General features: G+C 43.7%; 1 long non-coding RNA gene across 1 annotated transcript in view; it reads right to left on the bottom strand.

The window, feature by feature from the left end:
- LOC116674089 (uncharacterized) overlaps positions 1 to 21,187 on the bottom strand; it is a 29,480-nt gene that overhangs the window by 1,445 nt on the left and 6,848 nt on the right. The window contains exons 3-4 of the long non-coding RNA XR_004327963.1: positions 9,772 to 9,774; positions 1,672 to 1,679 (exon numbers count right to left, since the gene is read on the bottom strand). This is a non-coding gene — a long non-coding RNA (uncharacterized LOC116674089). The remainder of the gene's footprint in view (positions 1 to 1,671; positions 1,680 to 9,771; positions 9,775 to 21,187) is intronic.

The following is a 21,187-nucleotide window of genomic DNA, read 5'->3' as shown; positions in this document are numbered from 1 at the left end:
CCCCTCCGAAAAAGACCCAATCAGAGCCAGGAAAAACCCTGAATTAACCAACATTTTAATTGAGATTACGATTTTGGCTCCTTCTGATCACAAATACACAGTAATCAATCAAATTAAACTGTTATTTTGTCTTGTGTTCTAAAAAGCATGATGGGAAACTTTTTTCACTTTTAACTGCAACGTCTTTCAGAAGTCAACGAGAAATAATTGTGATTATGATTTTTTTCTATAATTGAGCAGACCTATTTAATTAATAAACAATTAGTTTAATTAATCAGGCATTGTGTGCAGAAAAATTGTGTGATGAAATAGCCTAATGTGGGTGAAACGTGGATGGAGAAACAGTGGTGTCACTGCAGAACGAGCTGGAAGAAGTGAACTAAACCCCAACTTCCCCCAAAACCTGATACTTTGTCTGGACCGGTTCAGGAACAGGCCATTTTGTTTTGTCAATCTTTGTGGACTAGTTTAGTTAGTTTAATACTGTATCTGAGGTCTCTTTATATAGACCTTAGTGGTCCCTAACACTGTATCTGAAGTCTCTTTTATATAGACCTTAGTGGTCCCTAATCCTGTATCTGAAGTCTCTTTATATAGACCTTAGTGGTCCCTCAACTGTATCTAAAGTCTCTTTATATAGACCCTTAGTGGTCCCTAATACTGTATTGAAGTTCTCTTTATATAGACCTTAGTGGTCCTTAATCTGTATGAAGTCTCTTTTATATAGACCTTAGTGGTCCTTAATTCTGTATCTGAAGTCTCTTTTATATAGACTTAGTGGTCCCTAATACTGTATCTGAAGTCTCTTTTATATAGACCTTAGTGGTCCCCTAATACTGTATCTGAAGTCCTCTTATATAGACCTTAGTGGTCCCTAATACTGTATCTGAAGTCTCTTATATAGACCTTAGTGGTCCCTAATACTGTATGAAGTTCTTTTATATAGACCTTAGTGGTCCCTATACTGTATCTGAAGCTCTTATATAGACCCTTAGTGGTCCCTAATACTGTATCTGAAGTCTCTTTTATATAGACCTTAGTGGTCCCTAATACTGTATCTGAAGTCTCTTTTAATAGTCCTTAGTGGTCCCTAATACTGTATCTGAAGTCCTTTTATATAGACCTTAGTGGTCCCTAATACTGTATCGAAGTCTCTTTATATAGACCTTAGTGGTCCCCTAATACTGTATCTGAAGTCTCTTTTATATAGCCCTTACTGGTCCCCTAATACTCGCTTTACACCTAGCACCATTTCTAGCCACTGGGGGGCCAGAGGCATGCTGGGGGAACTCAGAATTTTTTTTCATGCCATGGGACCTTTAACATTCATTAGGAGGTTTAAAAAAGGAAAATACATAACCCTGGGTTTGGGTCAGGTTTAGGTGTCACATTTGGTAGGATCAGTTGGGTCTGGTGCTAAAGACAAGGACACGGGCCAGGTTCAGGTCTCAGTTTTAAATAGGAATTAAACCGCATGTTTTCTGCAACTCTGCTTTTAAACCAGGTGATAAAATGCTTTTTTACTCATGGCACCCAGCTGGGGTTTTTAGATTGCTTTAGACCAATTCTTAACTCTCAATGGTACTATTCCTGACACTCACATGTGTCACCGCCTTTGCTGAATACATCTTTTAAACCTTTTTCTGCTTTTCCATCCTTGCCGTTACTGACAGACACCACTGGATCATTTTGCATTGTCGTCACTTGACATTACAGGAGTCTTAGCATTTCAACATGGAGAACATTTGTTTGAAAAAGCCCCCTTCACCCGCTCTCCTTACTGAAGGTCAAACAGCCTGTGTAACAGCTTAATAATAACGTCCGCAAACAAATTACCGGCAAACAGCCGCAGTTCAGCTGGGTACAGCTCCGGCTCCTTAAGGTAAGGTATTAGCAAAGCTTATTTATTTTCATTTCCGTGGCTTTTATTTGCTCCTTTCCCCTGTGGTAACGCAAAGGCTGATTCCTGCCATGATTCCCTCCTTAATTTTAATACCCTTTTCACTCATCATACAGACATTAGAACCCCCCCCAACAGACCCCTCCCACCCTTCATCTCTCTGAAATAATGTAAGTTGGGGCTCACACAGGAACACAGGGCGACCACAGGGAGGACTGTAAACTAGCTTTCTCTCTTTTTTTCCACCCTGCAATTAATTGGTGTACAGCCATGTGCATATATGATAACGGGATTTTTTTCCTGAAACGCGACCCCCCCCCCCCTTCTCACACACACACGCACACCTCCCAACAAGGAAAAAGGGAGGTTAATTAATGTAAGGGGCTGCGTGTTCACCAAGATGCAGAGTTTACTGCACCGCTTCTATCGCCCCTCCTCCTCTTCCTCCTTCTCCTACTCCTCTCCATCACCCCCCGCTCCCTCTACCCCACATCCCCTGCCGCCTTAAGAGCCTTGATTCTTCGCTAATGACCTAGTTCTTTTAATGAGCGGTATTAACCCCTGGCTACAGTCGCCCAGGTCTTAATTGTCAAGCCAGGCTGAAACGCAGGGAGACGAGTCCCTTGCCCATCAGCAGGTAGAGGCGGCGCGCTACATTAACGCGCATCATCACCGGGGCCCCAGGAATAAATAATGAAAAAATAAATAAAATTAGAGAAAAGAGAAGGTTGCCGAGGATTCTGGCAGCCACCATCATCAACTATGTTAACACCGCCGCCCCCCCGTCATCCCCCTTGCTTACCCCCGTGTGATGATGACTATGATGATCACCTAACCCCTTCCCCCTGTCTCACCCATCTCTCATTTTGGACGGTCTCCTGCTGCGACAAGAGTAGGGAGGGGATGGTGTGTATGCACATAAAAAATATATAAAAAATATAATCAGAGTGTGTCTCTGCTTAGGAAACCTGCAAACTCATTAAGACACATTCGGATAAATTGAGAAAAAAAAGCAGACTGGGTCCTTTCATTTACAGAAAATGTGATTAAAAATTCCCCTTTATGTTGCACCCAAGAGGTGTGTTTTAAAATTCAAACACTATTTACTATTAAGCACAATATAAAATAAATCCAATAACGAGATATAGAAATATAGACACCTAATTAGCACAAGGACGCTGCAGAGCCTCATGAAACACTAATGGCTTTAATGAAGAAAAGTCCAAAATAGCACGAGATTTGTTGAGATGCAGAAGCATGTCAGCAGCCCTGGTGCCCATGAAGCCGCTCTCCTGCATCAGAGCCGTGAGAGAACGTCAAACTGTCTTATAAATGGGAAGAAATAACTCAAATACAAACTAGGTTTTGGCAAACTTTAAAAAAAAAAGGACAATCGAAAAGTTCTGGAGAGAAAAATTAACTTGATCTTTTGTCAAAATTATGGACTCCTGTGTTTTTGAGATAACAATTTCAATTGTGAGTGAATTCTTTGTTCTTAACGGAGAAAAATGTGCTGAAATAAAATGCTTACATGTAATTAAAGTGAAAATGTTATTTTTAGTCTTGCCTACAGTTTGCATCTTTGATGCTAAGCTGTCGTCGTAGAAGTTTCTGCACAACATTTCCCAGAGATCATCTATCAATCAAAATGCTGGGGCAATCAACTTCCTGTTACTGTAACTTGACGTGGTTGCCATGACTTCTCGAGTGATGATGTCCGGTCACTGTTCCAGTTGCTCTACTGAGCTCAAGCCAACTTTTCATCCGCTCTCTCACCCCGAGGACGGAACGGCGTCAGGACGTCATCACTCGCAAAGCCATGGTAACCAAGTGACAGGGAGAGTACTATTTGTCACTCAATCTTTATTGGACAATAGCGTTGTGGACACTGAATTAGATGACTTTACTGTTTATCAGACCCCAAGAGACAAGACGCCAACGTTAGCGAACGCTGCGGTCCCGCTGCAGGACGCTGTATTAATGCTATTTGCAGGATGGTTTGACTGAAAGCGTGATGTCAGATGCTAAAAAGAGGAAACACTAGAGGAGAGGTTAAAAAAACTTGGACACACTAAAGAATGGTCGAATGGTTGGCTCCAGACCAATAGGGAGGAGGTCAGACGGATTAACCACCCCCGTTGACCAAATATGGGCGTGTGCCGCACCCTTGTACTCATCGTGTTAGGAAATGAGTCCATTTCCCATTAGGATGCTGCTGCTCTGCCTTTACAGCTGGGAGTATTAGCAGCAATAAACCTTACTGTCAATCTACAGGAGGGTGGGGGCCTGTGTGTGTGTGTGTGTGTGTGTGTGGATACAGTGTACTGTCAGTTCATTTCTGTATGCTTTTCAGACAGTGTGTACATGCAAATGATTGTTTATCTCAGTGTGTGTTAGCTTGTCATTGGGCAAAATGTGTGTGTGTGTGTGTTAGCCTGCAGACTCGGCCAGTGGCCGGGCTGTTGACGTGACAGCCCGTCGGTCAGATCAGGGGAGGGGAGACCTTGACCCGAGCTGTCCAACCAGCTACGAGCCCTGCAGCACTGGGACCAGTATGACAAGGGCAGTGGGAAGGGCAGCTCTCCACACACAAACACACACACACACACACACACACACACACACACACACACACACACACACACACACACACACACACACACACACACACACACACACACACACACAGACACACACGTTAGAGACAGAAATGCCTCAAAATAAAAGTGTCAGTCCTCCTCCAAGAGAAAGAAATCCCTAACAACTGGAGAAAAACAACCCCAAACACACAAGGAATTATGGGTAGAAGGAAATGAGCCCGGTCTGACCTAACACTCAGTTCAGCTGTCCACCATGCCGAGAGACAGCAGTTACCAAAACCTCCGTCAGTCCCAAAGCCGGGTTTTAATTTAAGAGTGATGTTGTGAATATTAACAGAACGCTGTTACACCGTTAAACCTGAAAGCCTGGCCTTTGTGTTGCAAGTTTGACATGATGTTCCTGTTTGTTCCTCATGAATGCATTCACTTTCCCTGGACTGGAGGGGACAGGTCTGACTCACCCATGACCACAGGACTGGGCGTATCATCATCATCATCATCATCCTGGTGATGGTGGTGTTGGCAGCCATCTGGCTGGTTGGCCTCTAATGGCTTTATCCAGCCTGTTCTTTTCTACACAAGGTTTTATTTTAGGTGGGAAAAGGTGGATGCAAACTACCCAAATCCCCGAGGAGTCAAAGATTTCACAAGCAGAGAATAGTTGTAAGTTAGACATATGGCTCTAAACTTACACCTTTTAGTCATACGGTTAAAAGATTAAAGCTTTTTAAAGACTTAAAAGTTCCACTATGAAGTCAAAGTGAAAAAAACATGACTTTGTTTGCACACCATCACTACACTGACAGACACAAACTGTATCTTTCCTGAGAAGGACCACAATAGTAGGCCTCGAAATTGACCATCGACTTGAACAAACACCTCAAACGCTCCCAGATAAATGCACAAACACAATGAGCTCTATCAAAAGGATGAGGTGTTTTTGACTTTGTCCACCTCCTCTGTGTACTCTGCGGATCGAGGACAGCTGGGTGCAAATTCATCAACAGGAAAAACAGTCTGTATAGAGAAAACATTATATTGCATATATCTGCTCTCTTGCATCATCGGGCTCTGTTCCCAAATTCTCAGAACGCAGAGCATCTTAAAAAGCCTCTGCTGCTTTCTGTGTCATATTGGACATCATAATTCAAGGGAGGTAAAAATAAAAAAAAGACCTTTTCTGTGCCACAGTATTCTTCCAGGGCTCTGCTCTCCAGATGCAATGACACTGTGCTTTTGTGAGGTTTGTCTTCTAAAAGCAATAAACGAGAATATCCTGTCTGAATAGGGAGTCTAAGAACCTTCACGGTAAATTTGAGGGGGGGCGATCCGCGGATGCCTCAGGAGCCACCAAATGCCTTTCCTTAAGCCCTCGGCATTCAGGGAGAAGGGAGGGAGGGAGGGGTGAGAAGAAGACACTATTTCCTTTCAAACCCCACCCACACCACCTCCCTCCTTCCTTCCTTCCTCTATACCACTGCCTTTTCATTTCAGTTTGAAGTAACGCAAGATGGAACCGCGCGAGTGCCGTCATTACCGTCATCATCACTGCCACTATCATCATCATCATCATCATCATCACCACCACGACTACCGCCACCATCAACATTATCATCGAGACCCCTCCAAGTCTCGCTGTAATATTGCCCGTCATTTTTACCCTCAGTTGTCAGCGCAGGTTACAATCTGTAATCCATGACTGCCTCAGAATTAGATGTCCCCCGTGAGTTTTATTTTTCGGCTCGTTTCTCTTCTTACACCCCCCCCCACACCTTTTTTTACTGTTTTTGTTGTTGTTGCTGCCCTGAAGGCTTTACCGATGCTCTGCGGCCCCGACGTTTATTCCTCCTAATCTCAGTCTCATCTCCAGGCTAGCTGTGACAGATGGTTATAGGCACACAATAGTATTAAGAGTTTGATTTTTTTTTTTTTCTCTCTCCTTTTGCTCACCCGTCTGCCTCCGCTTCCTCCCCCCCACTGCTTTTCTTTTCCTCCGTTTTCTGTACAACAAATAGCGATCAGACACAGAGGCCTGACTCCTGTGTAGGTAAACTCTGCTTAAACATCTTTCTGCACACCGTCTGTCTCCCCCCTGTCAAATAACCCCCCACCCCCTTCCTCTCCTCCCCCTCCTCATGCTGCTGCTGTCGGCACTCCAAGGTAAGCTGCATTAACCTCACTGACTGTTATTAAAAAGATGTATTTCCCCAGGTTTTCCCTGCGCCTCCTCTCTTTCTCCCTCTTCTCTGATGTATTCACTAGACACACACATTCTGAATACACACTTTTTGCACACGCACACACATTGAACAAACAAAATACCAAGGCGGCGTCATAAATTCTCAACGCCAGCCACAGTCGGTCTAATTTCAATCCCACCGTCACTCCTGTCAGATGAGAGCCGCCGGATGATACATAGGGGTAAATACGGCGGGTAAAATTAGCCCCTCCTGTCATTCCCTACCTTTCACCCCCCGAGGCATCCTGGGAAATTGACTGCACGCTAGATTTTGAAAATTAGCCCCTTAATGTTAGCCAGACAAACAGGGCAGGCCTGGGTAATGCCTTGCCAGAGTCACCCACAGCGGATTAATTACCAATTTTTCACCTCATTTTGCATTTATATCATTCGCTGTCCATAAAGAAGAAGGTGAAATGATTGAATAGTAAAATAGGCAGCTAATGCATGAACCTTTCACCCCTTTTAACCTGTAATTGTTTAGCAATTCAGCTTCATGTGCACGGAAAACCTCAAAAAATACATGAAGCACACATTTTCTTATTATAAAACAACATTCAAGAAAAAATATCGATTTAACCATGATTTGGAGCTTACTCTGTTAGTTTATTACAGGACTTAGCAGACTGACTAATGTAAAGCAGTTAAATTAAGTTACTTGCAGAGTTTATTTTGTGTGATTACTGCAGCATGGAGCTGCAGATGTAGACAGCGTTACTGACTGCTGGTCCACGGAGCTACAGTAAGGAGCTGATTCAGCTCGTAAGTGAGGAAAGTTCATTCTTTAACCACATCATTACAGCTGAACGGCCTCCAGGTTTCACTTTGGGTGCCGTTCAGGGTTCAGTGAAGGCCGAGGCAGAGCTTTGTTCGGGCTCGGAGCAGAGACGAATGACTGGAACAGTCAAAAGTCTCGAAATACAGGCTAAACACAGACACACTGGAGTCAATCTGTTTGAGATAACCAGCACTGAGGACTGAAGTTTATTCTAAATGAGGTCTCTGCTCATTTTAACTTGATATGAAATGAGAGATAAATATTTACAGACCCTTCAGGTGATTTTGGATATTGGTGGCTGGCAGAGGCAAAGCTTTACACTCCAGTATCCAGAAATCCTGAAAAGTGATGACAGTACACTACACAGAGGAGGATCTGACGTTGGCGCACACTCGGTTTTGGAGTCAGTTTGGGTTCCATGCTTTGAGGACTACACCAATGGATTTTAATGTTATAGCCCAGTGTGAACAAATGCGTTTACTCAACAATACTGATCATTTCTCCAAAGCGTACGGCTTATTTTGAGATTGATATCGCATGGATGTTTTGGTCACCATCAAGGTTAAGACGATGCTTAATCTGCTTGCAAATCCATGATGACGTGACGCAAACACAAGCTTGATAAACAATGAAAGGAGATGGAATGTTCACTGTGATGGATGGGGTTATGTTTTGAAGGGGGAAAATCCTGGTAGCTCCTAAAAAGGTTTGTTGGGTCATTTCCTGTCGACCTGCAACCACATCAACCCCACAACATAATCTGGCCAAACAGAGTCTCAGTCCGTGGGGACGGGGCGCTCTCCCAGTCTTATTCTACGCACCCCATCCGAAGGCCCGATCTCCTCTGTGACTGATCCACCCGCCCAGTGGAAGCAGAGGAAGAGGTTGAGAGGATGGGGGGGGGGGGGGCGCAGAGGTCGCAGAGTCGGATGTGGGCCTGCCGGGACCCACCAAGGATTAACACAAGCGCTGTGCTCAGGACATATGGCATTTGTCATCTCCCACTGGGAAAGAGACTCTCCTTTGGCTTTGCCACCGCCACCCCCCCCCCCCCCCCCCCCCCCCCCCCTCCCCCATCACATCTCTCTATCCGACTTTCCCTCCCTCTCGCTCACCTCCTGTCGGGATTTAAAGGCTTGAAGTGCTTTAGTTGTTTACTGTGCATTAAATGCCCCCCCTTGTTCGACCCCCCACCCCCCCTCCAAACTTCGCAGTGTTAAGAGAAAAATGGTTCAGAGGAGGAGAGGCTGCTGACGCTGAAGCCCTCTCAGACGGAGTCATCACAGGAAGGTGTTTGCTTTAAATCCATGTGAGGAAGTGGACAGGGCAGGCGTGGCCGAGACGGCGACACCTGCTCTTCCAAAGCAGCTGATGGATCACAGTCAACGTGGGCCGCATGGCCTTGTTAAGGATTATTGTGCTTTTTGGTGCACACATTGATACTGACATTTGCTAGGTAATTAGTCATATCATGACTGGTGGGAACATTACAACTTTGGACATTCACGAGTGCTTTATCATTCTTGGGTTTGGTCAATTTGTTGAGCAATTAGCCACAGACTGAGTGTCTCATATTTAAAAAATGAATGGCATGTACCTTTTTATTTTCTATATTGCAATTTTGAAACAAGCAATCTTGTCGCCTTTGACAGGACTACCGCCATGCTTGCATGAATACAGCAGGTGAGTCTGCCAGGATCTGCTTCTCCACAACAGCTACAGGGATTTTCCAGGGCACCAATTTCTGTGTCGACTAGCAAATGTCTCAAAGCTAAAATGTTTTCATAATCAATAGTTATACTAAACAAAAATATGGGAATTAAACCGACCAGCATTTTCCTTCAACCACAAAAAACACTAAATGCATCGCTCTTTTTTGCAGCAAAAAGCACTTCTTATCTGTAATTGACAGTAGCAAAATTGACATATTTAAATTAAATTGTCATGGGTTTTCTAAATAAGCAGTTAATCATATGTTTTTTCTACTTATTTCTTTTACCACTACATCATACACATTTCCCCTTTAAGTCACTGAAATGTTTATCAAAAATATAGTCTGGGTACTGTGACCTCTGACCTCCCGTTTATTACTTCTTACAAGCTAAATTGAAGCTTATTCTGTTGCTGCCCATGCATCAGCATATCTGCTGAATGCCTGAAAAGTAAACACACTTTTTGTGGGTTTGACAGTTGAAACTGAACTGCAGTTTTCCACATAAGGCAGCTAATTAGCAGAGTGACATTCATGTTGCACAACCTCGTGTCCCCTCCCGGAGCGTGAATACTATCTTCGAGCTTCACGCTTGCAGGCAGGTATGTTGTCGTCATCCTCCATCTTCATAAACAGGCATGTTATTATAACATGATGGAGTGCTGTGTTTTTCTCCCAGTACCTTTATTTATGGGACACCGTAATATGCCGGAAATCAAAGCTTGTAATTCGGCGGTTGATGTTTATTGTGCTCCTCCCGTGTCTAGAGACATTTGATAAACAGCGTGTTGCAACAGCAGAAAAAAAAGGTGTTGCAGGATCTTGTGGGAGCTTGCCAAAATAATACCCCATTCAGCGCAGCTACCGTGTGAAAATGCCTCCCCGCACTGACTCATATTTCACCGCCAGAACGAGCGGTTTGCCGTATGGGCCCGGTGATGAATTACACCAAAGCACATTCCTTATGGGAAATCTGGATGGTGCAGGAGAGAAGGGGGAGCAAGCTCCAGCGACAAATTGCCTTCACTGCCAGTTAGTCCGTGTTCCTTTCTTCTCTCTGTGTTGATGCTGTTGTAGGAGGGAGAGGGTAGGGGGGTTTATTTTGTTAGGTGGAGGTTATTTTGTCTTCTGCAAGACATTTGGAAATCCCTCCAGGTAGTAGAGTCTCTGGATCGGAGGCCGCCAGAACAGGAATTTCCGAGCGCCATGGGAGTGAAAGAAAGCAATGCACCGACCAAAAAAATCTCTCAGATGCTGATTTGCCCCATCAGCTCCGTCGATACCTGTTAGCAGCAGTGAACAAGCAGCAGTGGGCTGGAGGCCAGACGAGCTGCCCAGTTGGTTGGTTGGACGGTTGCCAGTTTGAATCTCTGGGATGTTTTCTAAGAGGAAGCAGCGCTCACCCACTCTGATCCCGCAGGCTGGAGCGCCAACGAGGGCCGAGGGCCACGAGGATAACTGCAATCTGGAGGATGAACTCTGGCCATGAGCTGGGCTCAAGAGGAGATAATACAGAAGGGATGGAAGGGTTCAATCCCCTCCTCGAAATGCTAGTGTCCTTGTGCAAGGCACTAATCAGCTCAAGACCCTGACCTTTGACCTCCACGTTCATTTGTGCTACATCAAAAAATCATGTTATCAGCTTAATGCATGCTAACAATATGACGAGAAAAAAATGGGTTGTCAAAAAGAAAGAACAGATCAAAGGTCCATTTTAACTTTCCAAAATAGTAAACAGCATGTGATCAGTGACTTTGTCCAAGGCCAAAAACAAGATTTTTGTATTTAAGTTAAGTGTATAAAAGTTATTCTTTTCTTCTCAACTGAATGGGCACTTCCAGAGACCGTTTTTCATGGAAAGTGGAAGGCCCCTTGGGTCTAGTGAGGGGAAATCTTAATGCTACAACATACTATACATACCATAAATTAGAAGATGTTGCCTTTCAAATGAAGCCTCATGCATGCTTTTTGCCCTTGCTGCTTTTCCATCTGGGTATCACAAATAAAAAAAATAAAACAGTTGGATTTTAACAGGTTTAACAACAGTATTTTTCAGTATGTTAACAGTTTGGGAAAGGTAGTTTCGCCTCACATTTGCCAAGAACATGTTGTTAATCGGATTCTGATAAATGTGATCAGTGACTTTATAATTATTCTGGCTATTATTTAAATGTTGGACTTATTCCTCAGCCTGTGTTGTCTCTGTGGTTCTTCATGAGCACCTCCATTCTCTATTTGGATGTTCACCACACACACAGACAACAGCAAGCTTACAGGCCCCATCAATGTGGAGGGATTACCAGGCAAGAGCGCTTCCTCCTTCAATCCCAATTTTCCTCTGAATAAATCCCAAATTTATGAGCATGTTAGCAGGCGTAATCCAGCCTTGATTCGCTCATTTCAGGCGCATAGGAGGAACAGTGAGAGAGAGATTACCAACTGGGTAGTTGTTGTCAGCAGCACCAGAGTAGGTAGGTGGCCAACAAAAGCCAGAGAAACATAAAAACATGCGACGCCGCCCGCGACGGCATCTCGAGCGAGGCTGATGTAGACGGAATAGGTGGTCTCCGCTCTTGTTGTTCCTTTTTCTGATTTATTGATATCCCTCACTGGGGAGCTTTGTCTTTCGTCAGACTGTCAGGGCGCACGGTGGCGACGAAAGGAGGGGGGGCGGTGGGAGACAGAGAGAGAAAACGAGTGGTTATTTCTGCTGATAGGGCATATTTTCTGTCAACAGTCTCTGGCAGATGAGTGTATGTGATAATACCGCTGCCAAGGAAAGTCTCTCAGCTCTTCAGCCTCCGGAAGAATATTTCCATCTCAGCTCAGGGCCGTGGCTCCTCTCTCCCCTCCTTCCAGCTTTTATAATTCAGTAAACTGAAGTAATTACCACAATGGCATGCTCAATAATTACAAAACGCTCTGTCACGGTCATGTAGGTAATGGCATATCTTGCTCTGCTGGCAGTGATAACACAGGTGAGACGAATTGCTGAAAACAGATCTGATAGCATTGTTATGGTAAAGAAATGCCATTATGATGAAGGGTAGCACTTTTACTAGGGGTGGGGGGAGGGGGGATATTGACTCATATGTTGATGCATGTGTTCTCTCTTCTCTACGCAGGTACAAAGAGTAGCTAAGTGACCGCCTTGACATTTTGTCCACTACAAAAGAACAGACTTCCAGCTTTGTGTTCATCCTGCTCATGTCTCATCTCTCCATCTGCAAATCAGCATGAAATTTGCTTAATTATCAACCACAAATCAACAAAATATTAGGTGTTGTTTACTGTAATCCCATTTTGCTTAGTTTAATATCCTCGACTCCTCTCCTGGTGGCATGTTTATTCAGGATTGGACATGGTGGCGTCCCGCAGATCCCGGCTATCCAGTACAGCTTTCGTGAGACGCCGAAGAACGCACCACGTAATTAGCAAAATGCGGCCCTAATGCTCGTCTCCTTGAGAGTTTGACCCTATTTGTTTGTGCCGAGGTAATTTCATTACGCCCATGCAATTCCCAGGAGTGGCCGCGAGTTAACGCTAAATGCTCACTAGAGAGGGGATAAGTATTTGGCAAGGCATCAGCAAAGAGAAGAGAGGGAGCGAGCGGCGGAGCTCAATAACACTTCTTTTATGTTGACAAATTCCATTAGTGCGCAAAGGCTGGTGTTTGTACTCTATTTTATTTATGATAATGTTCAGGCACGGGAGGGAAGTGGCATTCATCAACCGTGCCACCTATGTGGCCTGACAGTGTGCGGCATACGTCTGACTTGTACAGAACACTCAGCATCACCCTCTCACCACTGGCCTGTGGAGAAGTTTAGGTGGCATCCGGTATCAGCTGTTTTTGTCCTTGAAGTGCTGCACTCTGACGTCTTCCTTTTACAGGCAAAAACATGCAGAACGATGAGCATCCAACACAAAATTAGGAGCTCTGACATTCTTTTTTAAGGGTACATTTTGCATTATTTACAGCAGGGAAGCAGGTAAATTGTTCACTCGTGAACTGATCCTGGGGTCCCAACCCAAAATGGTGGGAAAGGCAGTTTGATTTGTTTGACAGGACAAGCAGAAAGGCGTGATCTCATTTGTCTCCGCTGCCAACACACCTGAAGTGCAACTTCTGCCCTCAGGCGAGCATGACGATGCTCCGAGAAACCTGAGGCGCCTTGTTGCAGGTACTTCCGCTCTCAATCCCTAGATTAGCCGCTGGGTGGAGGAAAGAGGTAACAATGTCGTCTCACTCCCTGTTACCACACTTCCATTTAGCTGATTTCATTCTTGGGCTCGCATGCTAGTGAGTCTGTGTTCTTTGAATTTTAAAAAGTATGCAATGCATATGTACTCGATTTTAAAACAGAACAAAAACAAACTAAATCACCTGGCAACCAATGGCTGCTTATCCTTTATGGAGGTATAAATGTGCCGGCATCCCCAGAGAGTGTTGGCATGCTGATTAGGGTCCTATAAACCAACTCCAGGACCTGTGGGATGTGGTGGCCTCCACAGTGTCTGCTGGCAATGTGAAACGTTTCTGTTTCAATAAAATATCATGATCACCCAGCCTGCATGTGTTTTTTTCATGCATGTGGCTTTATTTGACTGTGACTCTAAGTGTGTTTGCAGATGCCTGTGTGTTCTTCATGCACGTATTTAATTATGCGAGTGTCCTATGCATGTGTATGCGTGTGTGTTTTGGATGTTCTGGGGGGGTACATGCACACACAAAACACTGAGGTTGGAAACATTCTGATGTCAACAGCAAAGGAGCAAGAAATAGGAAACACATTTAAATCTCTGGCGCTGAGGACAGTGTTCAGGAGCCAGGCAAAATCACCGAGCAAGCCCAGCATCGCGTGTGACAGGGTGCATCGTGGGATAGCTCTTTATCCTCTGCCCGCAAAACAGCAATCGGGAGAGGTACGTCCCATCTGAGGACAGGGAGTCGGCGCAGGTTGTACCTATTAGGGCAGCTTAGTAACTCAAGAAGCGGCAATTTAAGTCTGAGAGAAGGGAAGCGAGGGAGGGATGGAGGGAGGATTGGGGAAGAAAGCAAAACTAATGCCTCAACTCTGAGGGCTCGCAAAAGACAGCTTTGAGGATTGGACTAGATGACAGAAAGGCTCGTCATCACAGAGGTGGGTACGACTGCTGGTAATAGGAGGACGTGCTCCATGCCAGGCATTATAATGGACATGTTGCACCCAGCGAAGTGGGGGGGGGGCATCGAGATGACAAGGGAAAAACGTACCAACCTACTGTGCTTTTTTCCACTCAGTTTTCAATCTTTTGTGGTTGGCAGCAGGGACAGAACCCAGGGAACAGTATCCTATCACTTAAATGGTTAAGTATTTTATGAGTAAAATGCTTCCAAATGTCTCTCAAAAACCTTCCAGACCACACCAAAGACAAAATGAGGTAATATTACGTTTCTGAAAAGTCCCCAGTATGATACCCCAACTCTGCTGTAATTGCATCAGAAAAATGGTGCGCGAGTCTCTCTCTGTTACATGTCAGGCCATTTGACTTGGCAAAAGCTGTGCTCATTAAGAGTGTGGGAGAGAAAACTTCTAAAATTTTGCAGAAGTGAACAACATGCAGAACAACATGCAGAAGTACAGTATCCCCCAAAATCCTCCATATGTCCCCAGCACATTGCTGACAACGAAAGGAGACTCCAGCACACACAAAGTCAAGTGACATGCTGCATTTGTGTCATCTAAGTGTTACAATTACAGTAAATTGAAGTACATTTAATAATGTGGTACATTTACATGGGATTTAACTTGCATTTGGCACATTGTGATATACGTTTAAACAATTCAGAGAGGGACAGTAGGCTGTAGTATGCTGACACTACACAACTACGGAGGCATAGTCAGGAATTTGGCCAGAAAATAAAGCTATCATTTAGACTTTGCGAGTTTTGCTGGCCCTTTTCATCTGTGAGCCCATAGAAGACCATCAACACGTTTCACATGTTGGATGAGTATTATCACTTGTGTAAGTGAGAAAGAAAAAAAAGATGCATGGTGGATTTTAAAGTGAATGCATTGGGGAACAGGGAGCCAGTGGAGATTCTGGAGGATGGGGGGGGGCAGCAGAGTTTTGGATGTACTGAAGTTTAAGGCTTTTGCAGTTGAACCATAGAGGATGCTTTTGCAGTAGTCGATTGTAGATGTAATGAAAGCACGGATCAGAGTTTTGGCAGCAGAAACGGGGAGTGATAGGCGGAGACAGGCACCGTTTTTAAAGGTGGAAGAAGGCAGTTCTGGCGATGTGGTTGATGGGATGTTCAAAAGTGAGATTGCTGAGGAAAATGACTGAGGTTAAGGTGTGTGTGCGGGGATGGAGACGGGTGGAGTTGTTGACGGAGAGACTGAAGTTGTGTGGGTGTTTTTGTGAGGGATTTGGGGCCGATGATAATCATGTCAGACACATTGGAAGATTATTGTAACACGTGTAACTGACACTAAAAAGAAGCATCAGGGGCCTCATTCCCACTAAAACACTTTCTTCCAATACAATATATGAATCTTCAAATATCCTCAATGATTCGGAGGCCCCGCCCCCAGCCCCCTCAGTCTTCATGGCAGCCTAATCTACTGCAGATTTACAAAAATGGTTATCATGAAACAGGCCTTCCCTGTAAGTAATCCCCTCCTCTCTGAGGAGGGAGGAGAGGGGATGGGAGGGGGGTGAAGAGGGAAAAAAAAAATCTGTAGCAAAGAGCCTTTTTTTGCGTCTAGTTATGTCAGGCTGTATTTTAAACAGCGCTAATCATATACCTTTGTGGACACTTAATTAAAATTACAAAACCAATTTTAATCGGTGGTCCAATTAATATGTAAATGTATGCAAATGTAGTAAAACAAGGTGGTGATTAAGTTAAGGACACTATTTCATGTCTTCCTTGAGTGTGAAAACAAACCGTCTCTTCCACCCCCCCCCCCCCCCCCCCCCCCCCCCCCCCCGCCTCAACCCCCAAAACATCCAAGACTGATGGATTGTGATGTTTGGCGGCCACATGCTGAGTTAGTAAAACACCCTCTATGGTATCATTTAAAAAAAATAAAGATGGCAAGCACAGGAGTAGAAGCAATGTCAGAGCACAGTTTTAATAATTTACTCACACCCAACACGTACAGGAGCTGGAGCTTACACGCACCGGTGTTCATCCACCTAAAGGTCAGTGCAGTTATAAACTGTGCTGTGTCTTACACCAGGAAGTAAGTGTTACGGGGTATGTTTGAAATTCAAGGCAAAGTTTTCCGGGCTTGAGGTGAGAGTTGATAATTCTAAACGAGCAGACTTTCAATTCTAATTAGGCCTCGGAGATACGGTGGTCTTTCAAAGTGGTATCTGAAGGGGCTGGGGAGGAGCGTGGGGGGGTGAGCAGGTAATAATGAATCTGAATCGGAGTGGATATTAAATAACTGTGGGCATAGAGAGTGGGAGAGAGAGGAGAAAATTAATTTACCCTGCCAGTGCGGCCTGCAGTGCTGGCCAGATCGAGGCGAGCGCAGGTCATCAAACTTGGTTGGTTCTGAATGTGTGCACTCCGATAGTTTTATAAATACAGTAAAATAATTAAATGCTTTATTAAAACTACTGAGCCCATATCTCCTCATATATCACCCTGCGTGTTCTAATATATGAATCCCTGCTTGAGGAGCTTTGGACAAAACATTTCACACCTGACAGCCAGTCAGAAACAAGTATTTTCCGTGGGCATGGTTCATATCATTTAGTGCTGTGGAATAGAGGCCTATACAGGTACAAGTTGGAGCGTAAGTGTCTGAGTAATGATCCAAAAATCAGATGATCATGTTGCAGACAACTGTGGATGAATGTCACAGGTGTGTTCCGGACAGATTTGGTTAGGAGTCGCGGGTTAGAATCCTATCAAGGTACCCTTGATAATGGTGGGGATTCCTTTCTTCTTCTTTTTTTTTTTAAATGAATAGTCATGAAATTGTTCACCTGGCCCAAAAGAAAACATCTGCATCAACATAGGCAAAATTAAAAAATTCTACACATTAGGTAACTCTGCATACATACACACACCTTCAAAACACACACACACATTTTAAAATTGTAATACCAAAATAACTCTTCTGAGGCCAATAAAAATATTGTTTTAACTATAATTTATATCCAATCAGCTCTGTTTGAGAGTCCAAAAAAAGGTCTCTTCTTATAATGTAATTCATATCAAACATTATCCACAGCAGCGTACATCAAAAAGGGTCAATAAAAAAAACAAAAAAAAAAACAGACACTGCCATGAGCAATCATACAGTGGTGACCATTAGTGCAACATCACAAACTGATTCCATTAGTGAGATGAGCTGTGCGGTTATCGAGTTTGTGCAAAAAATGTGTGTGCATGAGGTAAATTTCTGGATGCATGCTTGCCTTCTTACATTCATGCGTGTAAACATAACAATTTTGAGCAGAAGATTGTGTTGCCTGTGTGTGTGTATGTATATGTGTGTGTGTGTGTGTGTGTGTGTGTGTTGTTGTTGTGTGTGTGTGTGTGTGTGACGATGCAGTTGTACTTCGTGCATGCATTCTTGTTTTCTTCCATCCAGCACAAATACAATTTCATGTAACGTGTCTACTCACTGTGTGTGTGTGTGGTGTGTGTGTGTGTGGGTGTGTGTTGGTGTGGTGTGTGGGTGTGTGTTGTGTGTGTGTGTGTGTGTGTGCGTGCGTGCGTGCATTCAAGTAAGAAGTAAGCCAGCATGCGTACACACACAACTTCCATTTTTTGAGCCATTCAGTGCACTAGCACGGCAGATATGGGTGGGGGCGTGTGTGTTCAGCACACAAGGTGGGCGAGATGTTGGAAACAGCTTGTGTCATCAAGTGTTAGCAACCTGTAATCCCATCTGAGCCGCTAGGATGTGCCAACCCCCCCCATCCCCCCCACACCCAACACTCTGGCTCCCTGGGGCTGAGAGTGCAACCTGCGCCCCACTGATACCTCCGCTATACAGGGTTTCCAGGTGACTTACACACATAAACACTAGGAGGAGGGGGGGGGGGGGGGCTCAGCTGTTAGCGAGGTGAGGCTAGTCCCTGAGCGCAGGAAAATGATACTGACAACCACAGAGCAGGTAGCTACACCGGTGGCAATTCATTCTGCCTCACAAGGCTGACAAGAGGCAGCTGTGTGAGCCAAAAAAAGACTAGACCAGTGCTACTGCCCGCATGCTTGCCGACTTTATTACTCTTCTCAATTTGGGCCTCTGTTACACAACGTTTCAGAATGTCACAGATGAACATTTCAATGATGTGCTTGCAGCCCCATACCATTGGCTCTCAATCCGATCACCTGATGATGATGATGATGATGATGATGATGATGATGATGTCTTAAAGGCAACTGACTCAAGAAAATCTTGGATTATGGAAGGAAAAAAAACAGTGGCATTATCTTGTTATTACCGCTTGTGGCTTTAGAGGCCGCTGTTCAGCAGAAGCTAGAGTACATAGTCCTGCATCGTGTTTGTTTTGCATGACTGCTGATCATTTCCAAAGCATAACATGATTTGCTGGCTTATTTTCTGCATTTTCCTCCATAATCAAGTAAACTCATGATACCATTCGCAATATTGCAATCGCAATATGACTGTTTTTCCAAATCGTGCCGCCCTACTTTACACATACGGTAGACATTTAACAGCAGCATTTTTAAATCTGATTTAGCTTGAGAGGGACAATTGGATGCGTGCTTTCTTTCCAGGCAGTTTATGGACAAAATCCAAGACGTGCATCACAGCTGGACTTGGTCCTGATTGGCTCCCACCTCTAAAGAACGTCTGAAATATGTCCAATCAGGCCAGTTTGCAGCAGCTAAACTGGAAAGCCTCCACTCAGCAGGCTTGCCTCATTTGAATTAGCGGAGCTGCTGCTGATGGACAATCTGGATCTAGCTCTGTGAGAACTTTCATTTACTTCAAATATCTTGAACCGAACATGACTGGAATCAACCCTCCTGTCATGTCAAAAGCATAGTTTCTTTTAAGTGGGCTATATTTAATTTAATAACCTATAATGGTACTACTTTTTATGTGAAATTAGGGCTGCACAATTAATCACAAATTGTATTGAAATCCCAACATGGACTAGTGCAGTATTCAAATCCTAGGGGGGCAATATTTGTTAAAATGCTAAATCTGTGTCAAACCATTTTGAATTAAGTGTTAGTGCTGAAGAGACTTGCAGCCTACAAATCCTATCCTATAGACTTAAGAAAACATATTTTACTTGGTACAGATGCTTGCATCAGTCACACTGTAATCATTTTAATTTGAATAGTTTTCAATGAAAATGAGAATGATACAAAAATGTTCATCCTCGCCAATATCGAGAATTCTATCAGTCAAAATAGTCACAATTAGACATTTACCTCATATTGTGCGGCCCTAGTGTGAAATCTAAACTCTTGTCAAGACTTTTGGCTTTCAGTGACTTTATTTTTTCCTTACATTTTGAAAGGGTAATATCTCTAGATACAAATACACATCTCTTCAGAAATGAGAGCTAAAAAGATAAAGATGTGAATAAAAAAAAAAGGGTTTCTATGCAAGGTCCCTTTAAATTTCTAAATCCGCTCTTTGTGTGCCGATGCCACTAAGAGATCTGTAATGAGATAATTCTGTTTGAGAAGAGAAGCTATTGAGGTGATGTTTCATTCAACACTGACATCAAACGCGCAACTCGGAGACAGAATTATCACCTGCAAAGAGCCGTGCAGAGAAAAACGCTGTGCTACAAATCACAAACAGTAGAAGTGTTGAAAGGTATTTTTCTGTCTTTGAGAATTAAACGTAAAAATGACAACACTTCTTCGAATTAGACGGCAGGGAATGTGTTTTTTCCTTCCGAGGGGAAAGCACCTGACTACCCAACTGACAGTCTGTGAGTCACAAATCTTAAATTTGAGGTGTCACAGGTTTGATCCCAACAAACTCTTTGCTTCTTTTTTTTTATACCTTTGTAATAAATTCAAATTGTTTCTGAAATTCATAAACTAAGCTCTTTATTTATACTTGTGGAGATGCATTTATGACATGTGATCACGGGCTTTGAATAGATTTGATGTGCCTCGGGGTAATAAAACAGCGTCTGTACCTAAACGTGGCCATGACTTGTATCATTTGACAATTAAATTACATAGAGATGGATGCTACGCAGAGTAAATACCTTAAACATTTCCTCAAAGAAAGAAAAAGCTGCATGAAGGTGATACTAATGGTAGGCTGGCAAGTCCACAGAGATATCCACTCAATAGGCAATTTAAAAATGGAAGGAGGAGGTTTGACTAAGCAATAAAAGTGTCGGACTGCCAGTGAGAGCAGCAACACAGAGCAGGGTGAGGGGATGGGGGGGAGACCAATTATCTTATTTATAAATCAACGGCAATTCCACTGATGACTTGATCTTAAATTTGATCAAGCTGCAGGTTTTGAGGTCCACTAACCCAAAAAGAAAAAGAAAAAAATCATTAATCTAATTCCCCTTATTGGTAATAATCACAAGTGTCCCTTTGGCCTGCACTAATCAGAGTCCCATTGATCTGGACTCAAGGACTGCAAGAAAGGACTGCCTTCAGTGTTCAGTGTTAAAAGCTGGCAGTATAGAGCCCTCAGCTTCATTGTTCATACTGAACACGCAACTCAAAATAAATGGCTCGCAAATGTAGAGTTTCATTTTTCAAACGAGGCCAAACATCTACAGCCACGCTGACAGCTGATATTGTTACTTCCAAACTGATTCCTAACAAGACTTTTGATAGAAAGTTTATAAAACTCAAAATCTTTTAGAAAAGAAATAACATACACATTACCACACAAATCTTTTTATTCATGTTTCAGTTCCTACTACGCGAGCCATCTGTGTGATTTTTCCTGCAGGTTTCTACGACGTGTACGTTAAGAGCCAA

The sequence above is a fragment of the Etheostoma spectabile genome, chromosome 24, assembly GCF_008692095.1.
Source record: "Etheostoma spectabile isolate EspeVRDwgs_2016 chromosome 24, UIUC_Espe_1.0, whole genome shotgun sequence".
Lineage (NCBI taxonomy): Eukaryota > Metazoa > Chordata > Actinopteri > Perciformes > Percidae > Etheostoma > Etheostoma spectabile.
This window is presented reverse-complemented; position numbering and strand designations above follow the sequence as displayed.